Source organism: Myxocyprinus asiaticus, chromosome 22 (assembly GCF_019703515.2).
Source record: "Myxocyprinus asiaticus isolate MX2 ecotype Aquarium Trade chromosome 22, UBuf_Myxa_2, whole genome shotgun sequence".
NCBI classification, from domain to species: domain Eukaryota; kingdom Metazoa; phylum Chordata; class Actinopteri; order Cypriniformes; family Catostomidae; genus Myxocyprinus; species Myxocyprinus asiaticus.
This window is the reverse complement of record NC_059365.1, coordinates 38,512,322-38,525,262: the sequence shown is the minus strand read 5'-3', so window position 1 is coordinate 38,525,262 and position 12,941 is coordinate 38,512,322. Positions and strand designations below refer to the sequence as shown.

General features: G+C 38.4%; 1 long non-coding RNA gene across 1 annotated transcript; it reads left to right on the top strand.

The window, feature by feature from the left end:
• LOC127412739 (uncharacterized) lies at window positions 1–9,540 on the top strand. The gene is made up of 5 exons (XR_007892474.1): window positions 1–819; window positions 1,625–1,786; window positions 7,884–8,036; window positions 8,257–8,313; window positions 8,573–9,540. It is a non-coding gene; the product is annotated as an uncharacterized LOC127412739 (long non-coding RNA).
• Window positions 9,541–12,941: the final 3,401 nt, after the last annotated feature.

The following is a 12,941-nucleotide window of genomic DNA, read 5'->3' as shown; positions in this document are numbered from 1 at the left end:
GGTAATTCAATTATTCAATACATAAATAACTGCACGTAGAATCAAATATAAAGTAGCACCACGTATCTTTTTGTTGGATGATAAAAGTAAACATATTATTTCACAAATGAACTGTTAAACCCGAGGGAGTGGAAGAGGAAGAAACCGAGACGGTGAGGTGCGTGAAACACCGATGTTAACTCGTTACTTTTAAAACACATAAAGCACATAAAGCACATGGCCCTCTTACAAAAAAGTTATCATGGTTAATCATAATAATACATCTCAATCAAACAGTGTAAAGCTTTCAGAATCTTTCTGTCATTTCAGTGTCAGTGGTGGCTTACATGATACCAAAATACCACAGTTTTTTTGTTTTTTGTAATGATTGTTTGAATGTTTTACATGTTTTTGAAGTTAAAATTTGTATTAATGTAGCCTATAAGGTGAAGTCGTGTAACTGGTCACAATTTCCTTCGAGCCCTTTACCATTTCAACACCTTTTTGTCTTCAATAGTTCATTTTAAAGGGTCCTGTGGTGTGATAAAATTACAACTTTTCCACATAGTCTCTCAGTTAATGAGGCCATAAAAGCTGCATGCATGATAATTATAAAATAATGAGCAAAAGGCTGTTTAAAATAGTTTTACGTTTAGCCTAGTATAAAGACGTCAACTTCCATTTCAAAAATGTTAATATTTTGAAAGGGTCTGTACACTTTGTTATGAGTATGTTGTATTTATGTTTTTGTCTTCCAGAGCAGAGATGTGCACCTGTCCATATCTTTGTCTTATGCATTACACCACGGTGCCAGTAAGATGGGTCTATATATGAACTCAGGTGAGAGGTGATATTATATCTGCAAAAGTTTTAGGCACTTGGGAAAAATGTTGCAAAGTGAGGATGTCTTCAAAAATAATGCCATAAATAGTTTTCATTTATCACTTAATGTCATACAAAGTCCAGTAAACATAAAAAAGCTAAATCAATGTTTGGTGTGACCACCTTTGCCTTCAAAACAGCCCCAATTCTCCTAGGTACACCTGGACACAGTTTTTCTTGGTTGTTAGCAGATAGGATGTCCAAAGATTCTTGAGAATTTGCCACAGTTTTTTTTAATTTATTTTTTATCTCAATTGCTTCTGTCTCTTCGTGTAATCCCAGACTGACTCGATGTTCAGTGGGGGGCTCTGTGAGGGCCATGACATCTGTTGCAGGGCTCCCTGTTCTTCTATTCTAATCTTTTCTATTTGCAAAAGTAAGGTTTGGGAGTCTAAAATGTAGATTTCCTATACTGACACACTAAAGCTGAAGATATACATCTTATGTGCCTAAGACGTTTGCACAGTACTGTATATATATATATATATATATATATATATACTGTATATATACACACACACATACAAACTATATGATTCACCACCACACCCTGTCTGCTTACAGAATTGTCAAGTAGATCTTTTAAGGTGGGATGTAGGTCTTGTAAGCTGTGGATGATTCCAGTTGGACAAGACATCTAACTTCTAACACTAATTCCTTGACATAGATTTAGTCATAATCTCTTTGGCACATGAATCTGTTTAATATTTTATCATCCCTGTTGTCTCTGATTTGTGAAGCAACCTTATGTTTTTGTCTGCAGATGGCTTTGTATTTGTGCAAGAACTTCTCGCTCATCAGCAGTTCTGCTCATTTTCATTGAATGATGTGGAAAGAGTTGTGGCCACCAATGATAAGCAGCGATTCAAGCTTCGCTGATGATGGGCGTCTCCAGATATAAGCCAATCATGGTCACTCAATGCAGGTCAGTTTGGTACAAAGGTCATATCCATAGACAGAGCTGCATTATTAACCTTGGAAAAAAAACTTGATAGCTTGGGATCTTGTTTTACCCATGTAATTTCTTTGTTTCAAAATATGTGGTTATATTTACAAAAATGATAAAAACGTTCTTTGTTCCACTCGCTGTTGCAGCCAAAGATTTCCACAGACTTTGAGCACCCATCATTCACAAAGCTCTACACATTTCCTTCACCTTGCATATTTATTATTAAAATATTAATTATTTTTATTATTATATTAATAAAAACATTTTTGTTATTTGGTCATGCTTTCGGCTACAAATAAGAGCACAGTATTAAGCTTTGTTTTACACATTTTAACATGTTTAAATTAGGGATGCACCGATATGAAATTTTTTGGCTGATACAATACCGATTTTACCAAAAAACTATAGGCCGATAGTTGTATTTTGCCACTTACCTTATTTTGTCATCAGATAACTGTTTACTGGAATTCTGCTTTAAAAATGTACAGAGCTTTCTTACTGTTCTAACAATAAACAATTTCCATTGAACATGGATTGGATCTGTCGAACACATGACAGGCCAAGATTTTAAGAGACAATAAAAAGATGAATAGAAGATTTAAAAAAAAAAAAAAAACCTTGAAATAAGATGATATGATGATTAATATAAAAAATTATTATTTTGTACTTGAAATTTTTTTTTTTTGCACTTTTGTTTTTGCAATTCAAAACAACAGAACTCATGTTTTGTATATATAGATTACAAATTCATACCATGCATAAGTTGGGCAATTCCATTGAAATGTCAACAACATCATGGAAAAATAAAAAGTTTTAACCAAAGGAATAACACCTTTTAAATTCTGTATTATAACGGTATAATGGAAAAGGCCATCCAGACCGCTAGAGGGCGCTGTTTGCTCACACAATGCTGACTGAAGCGCTGAATGCAGACTATCCCTGCGTCTTGTTTGGCCTACTTATGCTATGCCCTTAGAGTATCTGCTTTTTTTTGTTATGGAAAAGTTCACAATTTTGAGTGTGTAGCTAAAGATTATGCAAGTATTGAGACATACTATCACGTCTTGAAACCACAGACCCCTTGGTCGCATAGTCACGTGCATCCTGCGATCACACCGACCTGTCAATCATCCTATTACAATTGTCATGTCATGTTCCTCATTTAATATTTACTATCATTCATTCATTATTTAATTTATGCTACCCCTTAATGATTCCTACTGTATTGGAGTGAAGAAGGAGCATGGTGTTTAAGATTACGAGTCTTTTGTGCAGAGATTCTCTAATGTTTTACAGGAGCTACATATGATGCATGAAGTAATGTGTATTTAATGCAAGTCAAAATATATATATATATATTTTAAATATATATTTTGCTATCATTATATTGAATGTGTGAAGATCACAATGTGTTGCAGATTAAATCTAATACATAAAACATTAAATAAATATTTTTGAACAAGTTAACAATGTGATCTTATGGTTCATAATCAAGTAAAGTAAATAACGTAGTTTTATCTATCGTATCTTTAATGTTATAGCCAATTCAGAAAGACAGAACAGAGGCCTGGGTAGCTCAGCGAATACTGACGCTGACTACCACCCCTGGAGTCGCGAGTTCGAATCCAGCATGTGCTGAGTGAATCCAGCCAGGTCTCCTAAGCAACCAAATTGACCTGGTTGCTAGGGAGGGTACAGTCAAATGGGGTAACCTCCTCGTGGTTGTGATTAAGTGGTTCTCGCTCTCAATGGGGTGCGTGGTAAGTTGTGCATGTTGTGAGTCTCCGCGGTGTCATGCACAGCAAGCCACGTGATAAGATGCGTGGATTGACGGTCTCAGAAGCGGAGGCAACTGAGACTTGTCCTCCGCCTCCCGGATTGAGGTGAGTAACTGCGCCACCACAAGGACTTACTAAGTAGTGGGAACTGGGCATTCCAAATTGGGAGAAAAGAGGATAAAAAAAAAGAAAAAAAGAAAGACAAAACAATTGCATGACACTGTGCTGGATCACTTTATTTATTGTTTAAGCGTCATGTACGTTACATCATTCAACAGTCCATTGGAAGGGAATCTGATCTCCACTATATTTCAGTGTGATTCAATAAATGGCAAAAAATAAAATGAGAAGATACCTTTTTGTTAAATGGGTCATGAAGTGCTTTTTTTTATTTCTTTTTTTTATTTAATTTTCTTCCCTGAGGTCCAATGATAATATTATAAATATATACCAAATGTAATGTTTTTTGCACCAAAAACAATTTAGTAATATATTATCATTTTCCACCCTATTTTTGGCCCTCTGTCTGAAACGCTCTGTTTTGGCCTAAGCGCCTCCTTAAAACTTAAACGTAAACGCCCATTGTTATGATTGGCTAACATCAGGCAGCCCCTCAAATTCAGCAAACTCAATCAAGAATGAACAGAAGCCCCTCAACAATATAAAACAAAAAGACAGGGTTTACACATGATGCACATCCAACACATTGTCTCGAATATATTAAACTGTTTATCTAGGTACAACTGTTAACACTCAGCACCATAAACTATCAAACAGTCATGACATTTGAAATATTCATGAATGAAACAGTTTACTTACTGTTTTTGAAGTGTTTTCATCTGCCATATCCTTCAATAACAGTTCCTTTACAAAGCTTGAATTGTATTATGTCCAGTTCACAAGTGATCCACGACAACATGAACTGAAAAAAACGCACACACATAGTCCAGAGCAGTGAAACTAGACGTACATACATACAAAATCATCCTGCACGGAGGCTCACATCGCTGGAAACACATCAAAACGGTCAAAGATGTCCATCTCAGTACATGTTTACATACACTGATGAGCCAAAACATTACGACCACCCACAGGTGACGTGAATAATGTTGATCATCTCCTAACAAGGCCACATAGAATTGCCTTTCAGAGTTGTAACTTGACACCGCGTCTTTTAAAAGCGGCGAAATACATGGCAGCGGTCAAAGAGTCTGAGTAGTTCATGTTTATATACAAAATAATTCAAAACAGACCAGATGGGTCTTCTTAGGTGTTATGTTAGGAATAGTTAACCACACAAGGCCTGCCATCTTGACTTGAACTGCACTGCAGTGGGCGGGGCCAAGGGTGCAATGACGCATGTTGTGGGATGTGCAAATACAAATGAGCAATGTTTCATGTAGTCATGAATGGACAGATTTAAAAACAAGATGTTTCAGCAGGGTGGCAGCTATAAATGCTCTTTTTAGATTGGGGAGTAGGTTTTGAGTTCTGGAATTTACAGTATGTTTTTATAGGACAGTTACCTCTTATTTGTCTAAATATCAAGGAAAAGTTGATTCTCCATCTCATGACCCCTTTAATTTGATTAATGTTTCTGTTTGAAATTTTTCCACTTTGAATCCACATAGTGCTGACACTTACTTAATGATTATTTTCAAGAAAGAATGCTTAAAGAATGCTCTTAAAAACACAAGAACATCAGGGGCCTGGGTAGCTTAGTGAGTAAAGACGCTGACTATCACCCCTGGAGTCACGAGTTCGAATCCCAGGTCGTGCTGAGTGACTCCAGCCAGGTCTCCTAAGCAACCAAATTGGCCCAGTTGGTAGGGAGGGTAGAGTCACCTCCTCGTGGTCGCTATAATGTGGTTTGCTCTTGGTGGGGCGTGTGGTGAGTTGTGCGTGGATGCGTGGTGGATGGTGTGAAGCCTCCACACGCACTACATCTCCACGGTAACGTGCTCAACAAGCCACGTGATAGCGCGGGTTGACGGTCTCAGACATGGAGGCAACTGAGATTCTTCCTCCGCCACCCGGATTAAGGCGAGTCACTACGCCACCGCGAGGACTTAGAGTGCATTGGAAAAAAACAAAACAAGATGGACATAATAAAGTAGATGGACATGACAGCATGCAGGTAATTTTATATTGATTATTAATCACTCAAACCCTTTTTTGTTCATTGTGTAAATGGAGCAGCCGATCGTTCACAATTTAATGAGCAGCATCTTTGTCCTACAGTGTGAACTATAGTATTCCTTTCCCAGAGAGAGCTTTATGGACAGAGTCTGTGTCAGCTGGGTCCATGGTGGCCAGATTGTTCTGTTATGCCTGAACAATGGTTTGAACCCAAATGCTGAACACAGACACGGAGAGCGATTATGATAAAATGGTATTTATTTACAAACTGGGGAATGAGATGGAAGATGAACAGACAGGTGATTGATCTGCCGCTGGAGGAAGAGGGCTGGGCATGCAGGAGGTAATGGCGGAGAAGAGCGGTGAGCTGGATGGTTTGGCATGGCAGGCTTGAAGGAGAGTGGATCTGAAGATGACTGAAGAGATAAGTGGTTGAATACAGGTTGGTGGGTTGGATAGTGGATCACACAAGTAGACTGAGCAATCTGGCGATGAATGACTGAGAACTCCGGATATAAATAGAGCAGGCTGGTGAAGAGATGATGACTTGCAGGTGAGAAGTAATCAGTGGCCACATCACCGAAACAGACCAACTCACAAACACACAGGGGAGACACAGACAGACAGAAAAAACACAAAAGGCCAAAAGCCACATCCTGACATTTAGCCCTTTTCCACCGAAATTGCGATGGTTCTTGTGCCGAGCCTGTGCTCTGCTGGTTCACGGCCGAGGAAATCTGGAGCCTGTTGTAAACCAGCCGCGCTTTTCCACTGACCTGAAAGCCGAACAGTGACGTAACGGGTTACTGTCTATATGGTAGTTTCGTGTGACTACCTCAAATATAAACAAACATGGCACGTCACAGTGTGTTTGTTTACAGCTTTTACTCTTGTTTTTGAGGACATACTTAAACATATGGATTAATGCAATCCATCGTTATTACATATCTCAACAAGACTGTCAGAGACGATACTGCACTAAAGATTACAGGTTATGTAATTACATTATATTGTATGAACTATGGCTTAACTTGCTAAGTTCTGTAAACTGTTACAGTGGAATTATTATTAACATTGGTGTAGCAGATGGTTGTATTTGGATTTTTGCCATAGCATATAATATGATTGATTGAGACTCCCACTTTTTTACTTAACAGATAGCCGCGATCTTCCAAACTTAGTGAGTAGCTGGTCAAAAATCCCCTTACAGAACAAAACTATGCACAAAATAAGATGACAACAGTGTAAGAAAAGCTAACAAAGGGCAAATATAACAACTTATTGAGATCAGCTGCAAAAGACACCGGCAACACGAGTGTTACTGTCTGAATTCTGTGTCCAAGTCCAAAACATTGTTGCTCCGTCCACTGTCGCTTTTGCTTATGTACTTTTTATGGTCCCTTATGTGTTCTTCAATTTGTTTATTTGGTCAATTGTCCGATTGAAGGCGGCGTGCATCATTTCGTGCTGTATCTTCATTTTCTTACAGTATTATTTTCTATTGCAATCTCTCTAGTTTATCTCAGATTTTCATAAATACCATAGCGCAAGTAGAGCACTAGTTTTGTCGTGTTACCTGAACGTTGAGACGCAGTCTATATTTTCAAACACAGCCATTTAAGGTTGGGAAATAGCGCAAAGCCATATTGCGATTTCAATCTTAATTCAATCAGTCATGCAACATTAATGGATATTATTCAGATTTCTCAAGTCAAAGTCTGCTGGTTTCAAAGTGTTTTAGATGGTTTCCTCATCATGTAGCCTATAGGCAAGTGCCGCTTTCACAACTGTCTCATCCTATTATGGCGTATTTTCTGCATTAACATGAGAATGAGAATAAATAAAAGTTCTTTGGAGTGCCAATCCTTCTACATATTGTGGCTTTTTATTTCTGGATTGTGTTTTTATTAACAGAGTTTTTACAAAGTGTGTTACTAATTAATTATAAGTAAACAATAGTTTTTTTTTTCATATTGGCGTTTTCATGCTTATAACCGATATTCCGATGGTTTTAATTTTGTCAGTAATTGGCCAATAAATATTGGCAGCCAATACATCAGTGCATCCCTGTTGCAGAATAAGATATGATCCTCTATGATATATAATCCTATCTATTATGTATAAAATGCATTTATTTTAGAATATCTCTCTGCTAGGTGGTAGATCTGGAGTTGAGAGCAGTAACATATGATGATTCAAATTGTCCAAGAGTAGCTGTTCATGGCTCATACATGAAACACTGGCCATCTATAAGCAGCCAGGGCCTCAGCTGAAAGAGCAGGATTCACATACACCTGGAGTCATCAGTGGTGAGTAGGTGATCTGTAACTGTAACATGTGTTTTAGGACTGAAATATAAGTTGTTTTCTGCTGGTTGGCACAGAAATATTACACAAAGTTTGCACTCACTGAGTTTTGTATTTTATTAGTTTTTTGTTTTTGCACAAGGAAGACAGCAATTGAGAATAGCCAATTACAGACACTATTCTTGTTATTAATTTTCATTAGTGCCCTTCTTTGTGTTTTCAGGTATGAGGCAGGGATGTGACCTGGCTTTGTACATCGATGTCCCAAAAGCTATGTCAGGTAATGATATAATGAATAATCAGGTAATTAATTTGTTTAATCTCTAAAATAGATTTTAGGAGTTAAAATTACACAGCCAGCTCCTAAAACCTTACTAAACTCAAGACAGCTCATAAAGATTCATTTCTTTTCCATGTAGTTATGTAAAACTTTCATTGATTTCTGTAATTTTTCAGTACGCCTGTAATTATTTTAGCTTGTGCTTACTTGTGCTAAATAGATAATTAGAGGTCATTAAAGAAAGTATTTTCTCTTTCAGCTTGTGAAATTGAGCTACTGTACATTAGCTGTTGGAGAGGATTTCTTTCTGACTTTACCACTAAAACCTGGAGACATGTTGATCTGCTGAACTTGAAGACATGATGAAACTCACTGGGATCTACTGGGAGTGGTTCTTTACTCAAACATTTGGTAACATTATAGTGTAAGGCTTATTTCAAAAGAAGAAATATCTGAATTAAATCCACAAAGAATGTCCAAAACACGTTTACTTTTATGAAACGAAGGCTGCATTAGCCACTGTCACAGGTGAAACCCATTAAATTGCAGGATTACATTTTCCAGTGTATCTACAGGATCACATCTGCAACACAACACCAAAAAAAAAAAAAAAAAAAAAAAAATGCATTTAAAAGACATGATCTCATCCGCTCGGATGGAGAAAAACTTTTTCATTTTGGCATTTATTGAATTGAATAAACTGTAAAAGAAAGTCTGTAAAAGATATTTGATACATGGGAAGCCATGCATAATGGACTTGACAATTAACATGGGAATGATGCAATTGCTATAACAGAAGTAATTTGTTTACAATACTTTATTACAGTATATGTGAATTTTCTGTTAGACTGTTTGTGTCTTGTCATCTCAAACAGGTACAACATTTTAGCTTTAGAATTTTCTGAACAACATATCTTTAAGGGATGTTTAAGGGATGATTATGGAGTCAGTAACTTATTTGAAAGGTTGCCTGGTATTTTGTGTACAAATTGTCAAGTGACCTACTAAGCCTGTTTTATTTGTAGGGCAGTTCCTGCCCACTGCATATTTGTCAAAAAATAGAGTATCTAAATTCACTTGAGACCTCAAGATAGAGATGTCTATGTCTCATGTATCTGGTGGGGGATTTCCAGCAAGCATTTATGTACAGTGTACTAGATGGGGACAAATAGCATGTTAAGGTCTTATCATTGTTTTTATTGCAAATGAAAACTGAATTAAAAACACATTTTAACTGAAATACACATACATAATTGAAACATGGTTGTAAAAACTGAAACTAAAATAATTGTGCGTTTCAGTCAGCTCCCTAGCTCCCTAACTCCCTATGTCGTGGATCAGTATATTGTGAACACTTATTCGAGCACTGGCAAGGGGGTTGATACACTGAACATTGGGACACTTATGGCTCAATTGCCTGTGACACGATAACGAGCTTGCGCATTCAAGCAAAGCTGTTATTAATCAGCACCATCACAGTATAAATGACTCAAATGATAAATGAAATTAGTTGGTTTTCTGCATTAATTGGTCATAAAATGTGATCTCATCTTCATTAAAGTCACAAGTATAGACAAACACAATGTGCTTAAGCTAACAATACACAAACAATTATAATCTTTCATGCCTTTATTGAACATCCCATTAAACATTAACAGTGCTGTGGAAAAAGTAAGTGAACCCTTAGGCTAAAGATGTCAACAAAAGCTAATTAGAGTCAGGAGTTAGCAAACCTGACATTAAATTAATGAAACGAGATTAGAGGTGCGGGTTAGAGCTACTTTGAAAAGCACTATACATATATATATATATATATATATATATATAAACTCAGCAAAAAAAGAAACATCCCTTTTTCAGGACACTGTATTTTAAAGATAATTTTTGTAAAAATCCAAATAACTTTACAGATCTTTATTGTAAAGGATTTAAACAATGTTTTCCATGCTTGTTCAATGAAACATAAACAGTTAATGAACATGCACCTGTGGAACGATCATTAAAACACTAACAGCTTACAGACGGTAGGCAATTAAGGTCACAGTTATAAAAACTTAGGACACTAAAGAGACTTTTCTACCTACTCTGAAAAACACCAAAAGAAAGATGCCCAGGGTCCCTGCTCATCTGCGTGAACGTGCTTTAGGCATGATGCATGGAGGCATGAGGACTGCAGATGTGGCCAGGGCAATAAATTGCAATGTCCGTACTGTGAGACACCTAAGACAGTGCTACAGGGAGACAGGAAGGACAGCTGATCGTCCTCGCAGTGGCAGACCACGTATAACGACACTTGCACAGGATCGGCACATCCGAATATCACACCTGCGGGACAGGTACAGGATGGCAATAACAACTGCCCGAGTTACACCAGTAATGCACAGTCCCTCCATCAGTGCTCAGACTGTCCGCAATAGGCTGAGAGAGGCTGGACTGAGGGCTTGTATGCCTGTTGTAAGGCAGGTCCTTACCAGACATCACCGGCAACAATGTCGCCTATAGGCACAAACCCACCTTCGCTGGACCAGACAGGACTGGCAAAAAGTGCTCTTCACTGACGAGTCGCAGTTTTGTCTAACCAGGGGTGATAGTCGGAGTCACGTTTATCGTCGAAGGAATGAGTGTTACACTGAGGCCTGTACTCTGGAGCGGGATCGATTTGGAGGTGGAGGGTCCGTCATGGTCTCACAGCATCACTGGACTGAGCTTGTTGTCATTGCAGGCAATCTCAACGCTGTGCGTTACAAGGAAGACATCCTCCTCCCTCATGTGGTACCCTTCCTGCAGGCTCATCCTGACATGACCCTCCAGCATGACAATGCCACTAGCCATACTGCTCGTTCTGTGCGTGATTTCCTGCAAGACAGGAATGTCAGTGTTCTGCCATGACCAGCGAAGAGCCCGGATCTCAATCCCATTGAGCACGTCTGGGACCTGTTGGATCAGAGGGTGAGGGCTAGGGCCATTCCCCCCAGAAATGTCCAGGAACTTGTAAGTGCCTTGGTGGAAGAGTGGGGTAACATCTCACAGCAAGAACTGGCAAATCTGGTGCAGTCCATGAGGAGGAGATGCACTGCAGTACTTAATGCAGCTGGTGGCCACACCAGATACTGACTGTTACTTATGATTTTGACCCCCGACCCATACCCGAGACCATGTGACCCAACCCAAACTGTACCATCAAATTTTAAGCCCAAACCCAATCCAGCACAATTTTACATTGGAAAACAATGGAAAAACAGAGCAGACACGCACAAAAACACATTCGGTGTGAGCGGCTCCTTACTCGTCCATTCGTGTCTGTGAAAGAGAGTGCGTGCAGAAAACAAGTTAGGTTAGGTTGGCCTGTTTATTTTTCATAATTCCGAACTTGACCCGAATCGCAAATTAACTTGAAAAACTGACTCGTCCTGTCGGGCCCGTGTCAGGTTGCAGACCTCTAGTCCACACACTGATCAAAGACCTATTCCTGGAAGTATTGTCAAGCAGGCTACCGGCACTTTTGGATTTGTGTCATAGTTTTGTGTGAACATTAATCCCCACATTGCAGAGGTGCTAAACATTCTTTCCCTATAAGATGATGGACTAGTTTGTAACCACATGAAATCTACTGATATATTCTATGAACAAAGGGTGATAGAGATGTGGAAAGGAGAGATATATATGCCCAAGTTCAATGTAAATAGGTTAATTCACTGAAATCATCTGTTTAATGCACATTTCAAGCTTGTATAAGCTCATATTTTAAACACAATTTATACATATTTTTTTAAAGCGCTGTATGTCAGAGTGATACCCAATAATCTGATACTAAAGACTGTTTGTAAAAATCTACAGAAAAAGTGTACACTTTGTAAAGCTGCCGATTTGTTGTCCTTTGTGCGTCTCTAGGCAGCCACTCAAACCAAAGTTTCCCCTGATAGCAGGCGACTAAAATTAGTGTCTTGGCCTAGCGTGTCAGATTACATTTACAGACTATGCTTGTCTATGCTTGCACAGCACCGGCTGCTAACTGTAACACCCTATTGAGCTTGGCAGAGACGTGCACCTACAGTATGTCCAAGCATGATTAAAAAACCTCAGGTCAGGTTAATCAAGTCCTTTTTTTAAAAAGTGGTGTCAATTAATATCTGAAACAGCCAGGCTCAGTGAACTCAGACAGGACTAAACGTTGCAGGAGTCGTAGAATTTTTTGGGCTTAGTTTAGGGGCTGGACATATCTGTGTGCCGAGTTGGCCATTTCAATGAAGGGTCAGTTTGGCACTCGGAAACCTGGACCCCCTGGTTGGAGCCCCATTTACAGCTCATGGTACAGTGCTGATAGTTCTCTGGAGGGGATAGCCTGCAGTTTCATTCAAACTGGCCATATAGAAAACAGAAGAAAAAGGCAAGTAGCTACTTAGCTATAAGCAGCATTTTTATTTCCTCTGAATTAAATAAAGTCTTTCAATATGGCTTAAATTCTGCATGTGCATTTTAACATTTTAACACTGTATGCCAGAAAAGTTATTGTATATATATTTTTCCTCAAGTCTGCATATGTTCTGTCTTTCAGTAGTTGTAACTGTTGTTTATTAGAACAGTTTTGTGTGAGCAAACAGTAGCTTAAATGCTAGAGGTATTTTTGT